Source organism: Rhinolophus sinicus, linkage group LG09, assembly GCF_036562045.2.
Source record: "Rhinolophus sinicus isolate RSC01 linkage group LG09, ASM3656204v1, whole genome shotgun sequence".
In the NCBI taxonomy this organism is placed as follows: domain Eukaryota; kingdom Metazoa; phylum Chordata; class Mammalia; order Chiroptera; family Rhinolophidae; genus Rhinolophus; species Rhinolophus sinicus.
In genome coordinates, this window is record NC_133758.1 from 35635026 (window position 1) to 35650931 (window position 15906).

General features: G+C 34.1%; 1 long non-coding RNA gene across 1 annotated transcript in view; it reads right to left on the minus strand.

The window, feature by feature from the left end:
* Nucleotides 1–15906, minus strand: part of LOC109452335 (uncharacterized) — a 37888-nt gene that overhangs the window by 5356 nt on the left and 16626 nt on the right. Inside the window, exon 2 of the long non-coding RNA XR_002138125.2 lies at nucleotides 3988–4084. This is a non-coding gene — a long non-coding RNA (uncharacterized LOC109452335). The remainder of the gene's footprint in view (nucleotides 1–3987; nucleotides 4085–15906) is intronic.

Consider the following 15906-nt stretch of genomic DNA (forward strand, 5'->3'; position numbering starts at 1 on the left):
ATTAGTATGTTTTTAACTGTTGCTTATATGAAAGTTATTTAAGTCTGAGGCTTTCTGATAGCTCACTTCAATTAAGAACCTCAGTCCAAATGGAAAGTCCAAAGAAAATCTTGAGTCAGTTATCTTATTGTTTTTGTTTGTTCTTTTCCAAGTTCTCATAGTTTTTGGAGATCTGTTAAGGCTGAGTAAAGATGGTTATCAGTAATACTATCCAGTTGCAGAGTGTGAAAGTACAGAACAGCCAAGCTGTCTGGCCTCACTGGGTTAAGTGATCCATCTATTCCGAAATGGTGAAACCCAACCATCCAAATCAATTTGATAGTGTATAGCGGTAGGTATTCAGGTTAACTGAAAGTGTTCAGGGGCCAGTGTGGTAGAGCAGATATTACTCTTTCAGTTTTTCATATCCCCAACCAGATAGCAAGTACCTTTATGACAAGGGCTCTGCCATGTTTACCAATAAGAATATATGAGGAACAAAATGTACAGTCAATCCTCATTATCCTTGGAGTCCATATTTGTAAATTTATCTATTTGGTAAAATTTATTTGTAACCTAAAAATTGGCACTTGAGGCACTTTTGCAGTCATTTGTGGACATGTGCAGAGGGACAAAAAAATTGAGTTGTCCAACGTGCTCATTCTAGCAGAGGTTGAACAAGGCAATAATCTGTTTCATCTTTCATACCGTAACCATCTATTTAGTACCAATTTTTTGCATATTTGTGCTTTCTTATTTATAATGTTATTGTTTAAAATAGCCCACAAATCTAGTGCTGGAGTGATACTTAGTGTTCAAAAATACAAGAAGTCTGTGATGTACCTTATAGAGAAAACATATACTAAACAAGATTTGTTTGGTCATGAGTTACAGTGATGTTAGCTGTGAATTCAATATTAACAAATCAACAGAATATACTATATAATGTATATTTAAACAGAAATACACATAAAACAAGGTTAAATGAGGTCGGACAATTAAATTTGTGAATTTGTTGCAACGATGTTGCTAACGGTTTTTTATATCAGAGGGATTATTCATTATGAACTTGTACTAACTAGACAAACAGTTAACCAAGTTTACTATTTGGAAGTGCTGAAAAGGCTGAATGTAAAAATTAGATGACCTGAACTTTTCGCCAACAATTCATGGCTCTTGCATCATGACAATACAACAGCTCACATGGCACTGTCTGTGAGGGAGTTTTTAGCCAGTAAACAAATAGCTTCATTGGACCACCCTCCCTACTTACCTGATCTGGCCACCAATGACTTCTTTCTTTACCCGAAGATAAAGGAAATATTGAAAGGAAGACATTTTGATGACATTCAGGACATCAAGTGTAATATGACGACAGCTCTGATGGCCATTCCAGAATAAAAGTGTTCCAAAATTCCTTTGAAGGGTGGACTAGGTGCTGGCATCAGTGCATAGCTTCCCAAAGGGAATACTTTGAAGGTGACCATAGTGATATTCAGCAATGAGGTATGTAGCACTTTTTCTAGGATGAGTTCGTGAACTTAATTGTCAGACATATTTATATGCATGACAACCCAACCAGGGAGGTATAATTGGTATAATTTGCCAAAGACATGTATTTACAATCTTGGTTTGAAACATGATTTGAAACTTCTCCGTGACATCACTTGGGGCATGGTGATAATTTGTCCTTCATTACAGCTATATGTTTTTGAGCAAAGTCATTATTTCTAACTCTCATCACCCATTGCAGTATGGGAGCTTTTGGAGGTCAAACATGTTGTTAACTTTGCTCCTTCTTTCATAGCACACTAGTATATAGTGGGCAATCCACAAATATTGAGTAATTGTCACAAATTTCCTCTTCCCTGTCATGATACCACTGGGTCTAGTGGTGTTCAATTTAAATCTATTCGATTCAACAACTGCGTATCGACAAATTCTCATTTTGCTGGTATGAAACCAGTTTTAACTTGAGCTCTCTCCTCCAAGACAAATTGTAAAGTAGTCCCCAAATTGAAAGTAAAACAGTATCAGATCCCTTTGCAAATGATTAGCAGGAACCCAGGTAGAATTAGCAGTAAAAATGAGAGCAGTCCGGAGAGTCAAGAAAACTGCTTTCTTTGAGGCAAGGCTTCCACTTCTGGAGTTCTTTCACCTCATTCCTTACTTAGGCAAACATATCTTAGCCAAGGTGTTAGATTGGCTAAAACTGCAGCTACCACCAGAGTCTGGTGAAATGTCTCTGTTGTATATGAATAAATGGATGCCACTTATGTGGTGAGATATCTGATAATATACTATTGTTACCAGACTCGTCTTTAGTAATTTGTGTACCTTTGGGCAGGACTTATATGTGTAAATATATATATATATATATATATATATATATATATATATATATATATATAAAATATATATTCATACTCATAAATAATGACTCTGAAAGCCTCGCCACTGGTTATTCCTATGATGCTACCTTTGGAAAACTCTTCTGAAATTACTTTCAGAACCAGTTTATGAGCCACAAAAGGAAAGCAGAATAAACACATCCTTTATCAACCATACAAGAAAATCGGTTTCCTTGCTCTACTATCACAGTTAATTTATTTTCCTTAATGAATATCATCATGTATGGTTTTCAATCTTATTTGACTATCTTGGCTGATAAAGAAAATGTGGCTATTAAAAAGTAACAATAACAACAACAAAACTGTTTTCAAAAGATATAGATTTTGGACATATCATTGTATGGTTTTTAGTGTAGGAACACCTATTCGCCTCTTGGCTCTCATAAATAGAGAGATAGAAGTGGTTAGAATGTATTCAGGCACTATACAAATAGAAAAACTAAGCACAGTATTGAGAAAAAAAAATTAGAGAAAATGAAATTTAGTCAGTTTAGCACAAACCGGTATATACAGGAAGCCCATAAACTGATTCTTAGAATCAATATGATGAGATCTATTAAATCTTTGCTAGGGATCTTAAAAAGAAATTCAGTCTGGACTGGGGTTAGAGCAGAATGGAAATAGAAATAATTTCTCAAGGAAAAGAAGAAAGATGACTCTGTACAGGTGACAGGTTAGACATGTGTCAATACAAGGCCAGTCAGTACCAAAATGTGAAAGCTATTAGAGGTCTACAGATGAAAAGATAAAGTCAAAGTGAAGCAGGGCCACTCTTTCAAAGGAGACTAGCAAGAGTCATTGCAGAACGTATGGAATGACTTATCAGAAGGCCCCAGAACAAATAATTTTGGCCCTGTTCTCTCCTTATGTGTTTATAACCAGTGTGACCAAACCATCCTATTTATGCCGCTGTTTGAAGTTGATATTTCCTTTTCATTCCCAGCATAAGGTCCTGTCATATCCAACTGGATAACTGTAATCTTCTCTCCCTTAGATTTCCTAGTGTGAGCAGATGCTGTGATATCTCAAATTGTTATCTGTTACAATCAGAAAAAATATATAGTTTATGAAATATGCTTTGCTGAGAAAAATAAATTCCATATCCTTTTCTTTACCAACTAAAGAACAATATGAAAACTGACACCATTGGTAAGTCTTACTAGAAGACCACTAGTAAAGTAAAACCTTATATATGAAGACCTGATAAATAACCTAAATTATGGAAGGGATGGATAAAAACACAGTCTACACGTAAGTGTTCACAGGGATGCTGAATCAGAGAGGAAATAAAAAGAAATCACATTCAGTGAATACTTATTGAGATTCTACTATTTGTAGAGAGAAACATCAATATCAATGAAATATCATGCCTGCCATCAAGAAGCATTCACTTCAATTGCAAAAGATTCTTTTTAAGTCCAACTTAAGACATGACTTAGTCTAATAGATAATGAAAACTTGTCAGGAAATGTGTAGAAAAAATAGATTTAGGCTGCTTCAGTCGTCGGAGGAAAAAGTAGATTCAAAATACGACAATAGCAACCAAAATATCAGAGTGCTATATGTATCTATTTTTGAAGAAAAATCTCTCCATTACCTTGTATATGTTTTACCATAGCAGGGAGTGGTCTGGTGCTATCTATGATGTAAGGCTGAGATGTGAGGAGAAGACAAGAAAGCAAATAGAAAGTAACCTAGAAAAAGAAACAAACAAATTAATTATTAGACTCTTTTTTCTTTTGAAAAAGTGCTAAATTGTCAAATAAGTTTACGAAATACAACATTCATTGTTCTTCAAATCCTTTGGAAATTTAGTGCATATAGCAATTTAAAATCTCAAGACATCTTAGTAAAGAAACCAAATAGGTTTCTTGGATCCAATGTATTTTTCACACTTAGAGGAGAATAATTTTTCCCTTTTTCTGTCTTTATAGCTGATGAAACTAATTAAGGAAGAGCATACATCTTATATACAATACTCCCGTAAATGTCAGGAGGAAAGGCTTGCCAACAGCCAGCACACAGTTAGGATCCCAGGCCTGGCACTTATATATTAGCAGTTCGACCTGAGAAAATTCCAAAGTCTCAAGTCTTTGTTCCTTTTCTTTTCGAAGGGTAAATACAGCATCCTCCTTGGGTTGGGAAGGGGTGCTGAGCTCAGTTCCTGTTACAAGGAACACTGATAATTATAGTAAAAACTTATGAGGTACTTCATATTATATTAATGTAAAAGTATGTAAGTCTGGTAGAAGCCTGGCTCTCTGGAAATTATGCTGTCTTTTACACTTGTAATGGACAGTAATGAGGAATCTGGACCACCTACTGCAAGACAATGTGAAAGAAGGTGTTCAGCTGTTCTATTTGGTCTCTGGTGGTCTCTGGTGGTCTCATCCTCCCACCCTGACATCTTCTCATTTCCTCCTCGGTTTTATATTGTATTTCCTCCTCGGTTTTGTATTGTATTGTAAATTCTTGCCTTAGAGTTTCTTCACTGACTCTTTCCCTCAACAAACCAAATTTTTAAAACAAATTCTTACTATGTGATGGCCATTGTAGCCACAATACAGAAGACAAAAACCATGAACAATTAGACTACTTCAAATCCTCCCAATTGTGTGAAGCCTGGCCTCCCTGGGAAGTAGCGTGGGGAGCCCTGCAGTTATATCCAGGATCCTCGACATACCTCTTGCATCATCACACATGAATCTCCAGAAAGCTATTTAGTGTCTGTGAGACATAGATTCCTCACATATAATATAAAGCTATCCACGTTCACCTTTCAAATTCATAACAAATGTCAAGTCTCCTCTGATTGTCTTATTAGGAAAATAGTTAACTTTTCCTTAAACACTTGTGCCCTGATTGTTATACCAGTGATTCCACATCTAAAAATTCTATGGTTAGAATATAAAATTAATTCTTTTAGCCATCATTGTTTTTAATGTATATATCTGGTTCTGTTTGATGATGGTGTGTATCTGTGGGTGCTAAATACTACGTTGTCTTTTTGAGACTTTTAAATTTATGAAGCACAGGGTAAATGATTGTTTTCTATGAATGTCATGGCACCAGGACTAGCATCATATATTTTGGGGGGTCTTTGATAAAGGAATCAGAAAATTAGCAAAATACAGACTATTGAAAAGGGTTTTCGAAATTCAAACAATTTTTTGCTATTTATCTTACTATAAAGCTCTAATCGCTTATTAAATGTTGAGATATAGTAACTTAAAGGAGAATTGAAACTGTAATATAAATTTTATCATAGTAGAAGTTACTATATACAGCACAAAAAATTATATTATTAGCTTTAGTATATAGAATGTTTTAAAATAGAGTCTAGCTTTGGGCTATTTAAAAAATAATATCGTTTCTGTCATTACCCATTATTACAAACACAGTTTCACTCTCAATTGTGAATTAAAATAACTCCTGTCTAGTATAATAATTATTTATTTCTTTAATTCTTAGATGAATAAAATTCATTAACTATTTGATTAAAGAATTTTGAAGGTGCTGAGGAAATGTAAGAATAACAATAATCATAGTGTGAGTATTCACATGTTGTGCTATCTCAATATTCACAAACTCTAGGAATTGTCAATGTTTAAATTTAGAAATTGACCCATCAGAAAAATATTACATTTCCAAATTCCTCCTCCATAAAAGAAAAGAAAAAATCATTGTTGTGTATCATAAAATGAAGAGGCAATATTATAACAAGACTACCAGAGAGTAATCCTTGCTCAGAAGAGTATTTGACTTACAGTTTAACCAAATAATGTCCCCTGAGAGAATGGAGAAATTTATAGAACCAAACGAAACTGTTTGTTTTACAGATTAAACCCAGAGAGGCTGCCCAAGACCCCTGGTAACTAGTTGACTTGGAAACAGAATTTCTATCTCTTAGTTTCATAATCCACATGCTACATTGTTCTGCCTCCCTTGATATATAGCCCTTTGCATTTAAACTTCCTACCTGTAGATATATCTGTTCAACTCCTGAAATCATATTTCAGATCATAGAGTTCCCCATGCTTCAGGTTTCCACTTATATGACTATTAAAAAGTAACATATTTCTCAATTAGTATTCCCCATTGGTAGAACTCATAATACTTCCCATTTAAATACAAACTCTATATTAGCCAAAATATTTATTACTGAAAAACCACTTTCTATGCCACTCTGATATTATATTCATATATTGAGATTTTTCTCCTCAGGCAAAAAGTTAACAATTCTGATAGAGAGAATGCAATTTAAAGTCCATTTAAAGTGATTTAACCTTTTTTTAATGTTCAGTTTAAATATGAAAAGGAGAAACTCATTCCCCAAAACTAGTATTTTTAATTAGGGCAAATTGAGAATTTTGTTCCAGCTATTAAGAGAGAAGCTCCTGTAAATTGGCAATAATGTTTAAAAACTTTCTGTTCCCAAAATGAAATATGTCACTGTATAATAGCCTAGAAAATTGGCTAAATTCATTAAAAAAGACTCTCTCTCTCTCTCTCTCTCTCTCTCTCTCTCTCTCTCTCTCTCTCTCTCTCTCTCTCTCTCTCTTTCCCTCTCCTCTCCTTCCCACCCCCTCTTTCTCTCTCCATCTGTCTTTTTTTCGTGGTTTCTTCAGCTGTTGTGAGCTGATCATGTACACAAGGTGTGCATGAAATGATGTTCTTTGGTTTTGCAAAGAAATGAATTCCCTTGGTGACTTTCAACAGTGTCTGCAGACTGGCAGCTTGCCATCTGGAAAAACTGACACTTGGCTCCCCTGAGCCACAGAACAGTATTGCTGCGAGATAGCATTAGTAGCTGAAGAAAATGGAAATGGGAAGCACAAACTACTTGACACATATAAAATGGCACTGCTAGTCTGCTTTTAAAGTAGAAGAGGAGAAATAAAAAAAATAAGAACTGTTGGCATTTCAAAAGAGTTTTATTCAACATCTTTTCTCAAAGAGACACTTTACAATTCAAGAAAATAAAACTATTGACTTGTTATTTAGTTGCTTCAAGGAACAAATCAAGCAGTTTATTAATAAGGAATGATCAAAACTGATTAGTGTAGGTACAGAGTAGTTCAAGTTCAGGTCAAGAACTCTGGGTAGTCCATTGTTTATTTATACCATGAAAGGCATATGATAAGCACTTAAATATTGATTCATTGATTTATACAATGTTGTTTTTATTTTTTAGAATTCCAAACGTTTTAATTTTTCATGAATCCTTATTGTCAAATATAAAATATATACCATTTGAATATTTGTTTTTTTTAATCTCCTAAAATTAGCATTGATTTATATTTAAAATCTGAAACAGTATATAATGTAAACATTACAGTATGTTTTGCCTAACTAATTTCATTCAAATGTGCTTATTTTCTGGGTTTTATAAAATCATTCTCATGAATAACTATTGTTTATACTTTTAAAATTAATCAAACTATCAATTCCCCTTTTATTAAATACTCACTAAAAAAAGAGGCAGAAATACTGTAATATATGAAATACTATATTATATCAAGATATAGAGTCTGTACTTTATATCAATGTTAAAAGCATGTTTTTGTTTTATAATGCTTTAAAGTTAACAAGCCATTTAATGACATGTAGTTCTTAGTACTTGTGATAGTCTAAATTCTTAAAATTAATTAACTTCTCTCATGATCCTATGGTATTGCACTCTAATTACAGAAGAAAATACGATGAATAAGAACTAACATAACTCCTAGAATACTTCAGAAACAGGAATCCAAGCCAGATAGTTTGACCCCTGACTCCATATATGTAATTGAATACCTGCTTTATACTTTTCCATGCACTCCTTCTACCTAGCTATTTTGCAAATGAAAAAGAAAAGATCAGTTTAAGAGTTACAAATAATAAAGTAACCCAAATCTCCAAGAAATAGAGAACTCTGATATTACATTTTACCCTCAAAAATCGAATAATAGATGGTCCCCAACTTATGATGGTTTGACATACGATTTTTCAACTTTACCATGGTGTGAAAGTAATACACATTCAGTAGAAATTGTACTTCAAATTTTGGATTTTAATCTTTTCCCAAGCTGGTGACGTGCGGTAGGATACTCTCTCGTGATGTTGATCAGCAACAGTGAGATGATTGTGCCCAACTGGAGCTAATGTAAGTGTTCTGAGCACGTTTGTAACACAGGCGAGGCTCAGCTATGACGTTCGATAGGTTAGGTGTATTAAATGCATTTTCAACTTACAATATCTGTAACTTCTAATGGGTTTATCAGGGCATAACCCATCATAAATCAAGGAGCATCTGTATAATTTTCCAATCTAACATGTACTCCAATAATTTGGTCAGGTAAAGATTTGAGAATGTCTTCTAGAAAAAGAATGTCTAATGAGCTCATGCTTACTTTGAAGTTAACTTTTACTCATACTAATATTTTACTTTTATCTTTAAAACCATTTATAATGTTAACTTCGTAATGTAATATAATAGTACAGCAAAAGGGGAACACCCCTTGTTCCAAATAACATTATATAATTTAGAGTAAATAATAACATAAATAATGGGTACATTCAGAAAAAGAAGGAACTCTGGTGTTTCTTTCTTTCCAGAGAATCTCTTCATTCTTCAAACACTATAAGAATTATTTGCCATATTTTAAAAAATATTTCTTTACATAATCTGTATTATTTCAATATTCCACATACAATTGAGTAGAAATACTGCTACTAAGGAAAGCTACATTGATGAAATGCAATACTCTCAACCTCTAATTCAGCAATCATAGATTCAGCTCTAGTAATATGACCTGGCGAAAGTTTAAGTACCAAACCTCAAGCTGTACCCCATTTCAATTATATCAGACTCTCTGAGGGTGTGACCGATTTTTTAAACGAATCCCAATATGTAATCAAGATTGAGAGCCATTACTAAATTGAGTTGACTCTACTCATTCCATCTCCCCAACACTACTTAAATTAGGCAGTTACTTTCAGGTTTCTTTCTCAATGAGCCACTTGACAGATAGTAGAGGGGCTAGTACTATAAGGCAAAATGTAGTACTTGGAAAGATAAGGTTCTTGCTAAAATCAGCTCTAATTATAAAGTGACCAGTTTATCTGCTTACATATTTAGGATTCTAGGTATGTTGGATTTATTTTAGCATTTTTTAAGGCACCAAAAGTAACTTAATGGGAAATTTCAAAATTGATGTCATACTTTCTTTTTTTATTGCTATATAATATATATTTGTGTGTGTGTGTGTAAGCCAAAAAATGTATATACATCACTTGTATTCATCTTTTGTTATTGGTATATATTGAGTATTATAATTTTGATACAGTCTTTTCCTTTCTTAAAATGTGTATACTTTTTTCAGCACCGTGTGTGTGTGTGTGTGTGTGTGTGTGTGTGTGTCATAAAGTTTACATACCAAGGCAATAAGTATATTTTTATGTGCTTAATTTTAAGCCCCCCACCCAAAGTCTGAAAAACATTTGAGCACTGTGTGTAGTTGGCAGTAATCATTCTGAAGCACAAGCTCTTAACCTCAGATTAATTCAATATAGAACAATTTTTAAGAATGGGCCCAAAGTTTGAGAGGAGAGGACTAATGAAGAGAGAGTCAAGGAAGAGAGGAATTTAAAATATGTTTAGAAAAAAATATATATAAAACTAGATACACATGTCCTTGCATATTTCATCATCTCATCTCTGTCCTGAGGTCACCAGTACAGCTTAGCTGCCACGTATTTCTGAAAGGAGTCAGGTAAGCTGTGGGAAATATTTGTTAGAACTCTGACTCAGTGAAAAGGTTAAGACTAGGCATCTCTGTTTTTTAACCTCATGGATTGCGGCTAGCACTTGAGTATAAGAAAGCGTATAATGGGCTAGTGTATTTTGTTATTATGTCAGGTTTTTATCTCAGACACTGTCTTAGAGTCTCTCCTGTCTTGTTTAGATTCAGGTTTAAGTGGCTTGTCCCTGACTCATCCTGGTTCATTTTTGCCCCTTATGGGCAGTGGTCTTCAATCCCCAACAAGAGGTTTCCCCAAGCCTGACTGTCACATGGGCTACACGGAAGTGAGTTGATCAAAGGCCATGCGGCAGTGATCCAAGAGACATCTATCCAAACCTGTTCCATTTATGCCCCTGTTTCTCATCTAACAGCCTCCCCTCGCAGAGTGATATAAATCTGTTCATGCCTAGAATAGAAATCATGCACTTGAATGTAATCAGATTCCCCTTTCCCTGGGGATAGAGTAACCTTGAACTTCCCCAGAGTTCTGAGTGTGCTACAAATAGTATCTACCTTAGCTGTTAGTCGATTTACTTTGGTAACACATATTGCAGTAAAGAGAGGAAAATAACTCAGATTATTCAGGTATGTCTTTATTTAATGCAAGCAACAAAAACAGAAAACATTTAAGAAAGGTAGGTTATCTTTTTTCCACTTGAGCAATTCATTATAAAATCTTGTTCTTTTAATGTAATTTCTAGCTTCAATCTATTTCAACTCAAAAATATAAGCCTGAAAAATACAGTGTGCTAGAAGATAAGTATGAATAATACTAATTTTAAAAAAACTGCCCTTGAGGTGCTTCCAGTATAGTAATGCACAAATAATTGTATGTCATGGTAAAATGGTAAATTGAAGACAGTTTAAAAGCTGTAAAATTTAAAGACATGATTTAGTCAATGAACTGTCGGCAAGGATCAGTGGATTTAAACACTGTGCATTGGCTAACCTCCTGAATTCTCAAAAGAATGCTGAGGATATAGAATTTAGGTAGGTTCTATTTTTCTCAAGCCCCAAACTCCTCTTTTCACAGGAACAGGGAAAGTTTTCTCTATAAAAGCTGAATGTGCTTTATAAAGTAAGTGGCAGACTATCTATGAGGTCATGACTAGGACGCCTGGGTTCTTTCTGTAAGCACATCACTTATTAATTTCCTGCCACAGTGTCTGTCTTTGTTGCAAGATGACTCAAGGCCATATCTTAGCTTCCTTACTGACAAATCACTAGGCATTTAGTCTGGGATGGGATCACTGAATGAAGAAGGGACTTTAGTTTTGACACAATTTAACCTGAGAGAATATCCTCACTTTCCAGTAATATTTTCTTGTCAACCACTCACCAGCGGCATTAGAAGGTTGATTAAATTCTGAAAGTGGAGACATGTATTTTTCAGGATATTAATTTAGAATTAAGTTATAACCTATCAAAATGTACTTAAATGTCTTGTTGCTAAAGGAAGGAAAATATGTTAGTTAAAACAACCCCCCACCCAAACAAACAAACCACACACAAACACACACACACACACACACACACACACACACACACACACATTGGTGGAACAGAATCCTGTTCCAAAGTAAAAGTCATCCTACCCACAGAGAAAGTGATCAAAGGAGGAGCCAATGGTTATTGCAGCTGAAAACTGTCCTTATGTCAACTTTACCAGGCTCAGATAGGAAAGGATGGCACAAAATATTGTATGAAGTTAAGAAAAACCACATTAATTTATATCCTCATAACCTTCTTCTCCTGGGCAATATATTTATCTCAAACATTAATTAGGAGTTTCACGTCACGTGCATACGAATGTAATGAGACAGACTAGGAGTGGTGGATATAGAAATGGGACTGGAAAAAGCTTTGTTGCATTATAAGTAGAGGAGATAATAGGTATATTGTCCCTGAAAGACATCTCCTGATTTAGGGGAGCCTCTGCTGCACCCCAACCCTGTTTACATTTGCCAGGAGATGTGGCAAATATAGTTGCCTAATAAACCTTAAAATGTATCCTTGTTTACCCAGGGTGGTTACAATTCCCAGCCAAAGAGGGTCCTGGTACAAATGGCTCAAGCTATATAGCTCAAGTAATATAAGCCAACCAATATTTAGTACACAGTTTAAACAATAACGAACAGCCCTGTATTGCTCAATGGAAGACAATTTGTAATGATGTGAAGTCTTGATTGTTTCCCTCCCCTTCGAGACTAGAAGTATAGCAGAGAAGAAAAGCCCCTCATTGTTTCATGGCAATGTTGTCTCATTGGACATATGTGTGATTCTGAGGAACAAAAGGATTAAATCTCTAGTAGCTACCCTGTGAAAGTCTTTTCCAACAGTTGAAACCTGCTAGAGGAAAGTGGGCTATGCTTTGCTTATTATTTCTAAAAATGTTATCACAGTCCTAGAAGCTCTCTTGTTTTGATGTCATCCCTTCACTTAACTGGCAGCCTCAGTGGGCATGCACAGTGCCATTTCAGTTGCAATCTCATGCCTTCCTCATTCTGTATTAGATACGTCTGTACCTCCCCATAATCTCAAGTAGCCAACAGCAGGATCTGTCAAACAAGCAGTGAAACTGTGTGAATTTGAGTGACTATCACAGTGGTCCGTTATTTGTTCAGTGACAGAGAATTACGATGAATACTTCTAAAATGACATTTGAGATGACAGAGGATAAAAATCCCCAAGTCAGATATGGAAGTTCTCAGGGTCTCTAGAGCAGCGTTGTCAGTAAAACTGGATACATGCAAAGATGTTGCAATATGGACAAGCCCCCGAATCAATTTATCATCACAGCCTAGGAAACTCACTTGTGGCAAAATCAATACAGAATTTCAGGCTCCCAGATAAAGAATCAGAGAGAATTTTATTTACTCTTTTACTTTGCAAATGTTACCTTTAAATCCAGTGAGGAAAACTACATGTTGGACTTTTCTATAAAGTTGAACTATAACAAAAAGAGTGCCCAAATACTATTAAAGAAGTAACCTAGGATGTTTTCAGCCGAGAAACTCAACATTTCAGTCTGATCTTTTTACAGAGAAATAAAGATAAATTTATAATGATAAATAAAACAATCCTGACAGATAAACAAAGTGTATGGTTCCAAAATGGAAAAGGTCTGAAAATTTATATAAAATGAAAGTATTTTATATAAATGAAGCACTTATATAAAAATGAAAATATTATTGTGCTGTTATTTCACATTCATGAATTTCAAGTATTTTAACCACTACAAATTGCTGTTATATGAAGTTCAAGATAAATGTAGTCTGGGAAGTTCTGATTTCTGAGAGAAGCCTGTCATTGTAATAACTGGGTTAAATAATAACAAAAATTAACAATATGTACGTTAGAGTCAACATTTTTTATTTGCCAGAGAATGTCAAATGCTGTATGTGTAATTATAAATTAATTTTTACAGGTTGACACTCAATATTTTCATTTTACAAAAGGAGTGAAAGACAACAAAAATAAGTAATGGCACAAGGATACAAAGCTAATACGTAGCTGAGCTAAAATAGAAACCCAATAAACCCAACTCCCAATAAACCCAGTGTGTGCTTGTAAACACTGTGGCATGCTTATGAAAATGAAGCCATCATTTCCTCCCCAGTCAACTATAAGCCTTTTGTGTCTAAACTCAAGGTCTTAGGGAAATTACCTAAAAAATGGCTAGATCTTCTAACGGCATTGGATATCACTCTTGAAAATACTATTGTATCCATAATGATACTATCTGTTACCATTGTGAGTTCCTTGAAATTGCTCAAGTGGTAATGAAATTAATGAGAGCTTTCTCTAAAGCAAATCATTTATATATAAAACACTCACTACCATCAATCCTAGAAATATTCCAAATCATTCTCCTCTAAGCATTGGTACCTTATACTAACTAAAATTTATTCCAGTGAAAGTTAGATTTAAACAAAGAAAGAAAATACCAATTTGTTTTCATTTTAACAGCCTTGGCAATCACACACACATACACACACCCCAAATCCAAATTCTGGTGTTGATCTGGCAATGTTACATAAGTTCCATTCCTTGAATTAATCTAATATTGATTTACTATTATATTACTGCTCCTTTCATTTTGTAGCTAACAATGTAATTGTACTTGTTTACTAAATTAAAAGCAGTTTTCACAGAGGCAATGTTTAAAAAACAGATGGATTCATATAATACAAAAAGCACTTCAAATGTATTCTGGTACTCTCTACAGAATAAATGAAGAACACAACATAAAATGTATACTATTCTGTGTAAAAACAAATTCTCATAATACATCAGCCTGGACTTTGTGATCAGAGGATTTCCACAGAACCAATCACCTTTACCATCCTAACAAGCATTTTAAGAGTATTAGAAGAAGAGCATATCAGTTTCCTAAATGGACATGTCCTTATATTCAGAGGTCTAGCTTTCTGCTTAATACTATTGAAAATCAAAGAATTGGATATCAGTCCATTACCAAAAAATATATACATTTTAAGTACAGCTTGCTAGTAACATATGGAGATAAACGAACAATATTAAACTGTAATCAATTGCTATCTCAACACAAGGTTGTAGCTTAGTTAGGAACGTATTTACTCTGAACAGATTTGAGGGAAAAAACCATTTACAAACTTGCTGCTGTTTCAATTCCCAGTTATTTTAGGACAACATTCAACCACAGATTTTTGCTTTGTTTTGTTTGTTTGTTTGTTTTGGGTGTTTTTTTGTACAGTAAAAGAACGAAAGTATGAATATAGTACATATACAGAATGAATTCATGGAGGTAAGACTTCTTTCAATACGAACATAAACAAGAGCGTTCTGGAAAATATAAAGAATATCTCTTCTCTCTGTATGAAAGAATCCTTATCTGTATTGAGAACTAAGATCAAAAATACATATTTTAATATTTTCCCTTTGTAGTATAAATTTGTATATCTTATTATATATTGTAGAATGATTAAATAAAAGAAAGAGTACTATTACCTCACTCTAATAAATGTAAGCAGATGTATATTGATGTTTTTTTTGCTTTTTTTCCTCCTAAACTTCAGGTCAAGTGTCCTTGACAACTCATCTATAGATCCCCACTGGTAAGGCGGCATGAAGACTGCTTCTACTATTTCATTTCAGAATTTTTTCCTGCAGTGATTTGCCTGTACCAGCTGGGGATCATGTGTACAATATCTGCCTCCTCATATCTTCCACCTAGAATGGCTTTAACTCTCCTCAGGAAAAATTTATTTTAGTTTTTCACAGTAAGGAGAACCACTTCTCTTGCCCATATTTATAAATTATCATTAACGATTAAACTTTGTAGAATGAAGTATTAACATGGTTTTAGCTTCTTGGTTGCTATGATCAAAATAAAGTGCATTGGGAGTATCTGGGCATAGAATTAGTTCAAAGAGCAAGGTTGATTGCATAGCGTAAGAGATCCTTGAGAATCTATATGACATCAAATGTTCTGACCGTTAATTCACTAATCATTTTGGTCAAATTACTTAGAAAAGAATTAATGCCAGAGAGCTAAGATAATTTATCCCTACATATACAGAATCTAACCATGACAATCCACATGAATTTCTTGAAAGTGTTTCATATTTAGGATACGTCAAACAATTGTGTATATAAAAGTAGATTACGGTTTTAGTTAATAGCAAGCTTAATTCAACAGTATTTATGATGTGACAACCAAAAATCAAAACCAAAAAATTAAAGTCATTATT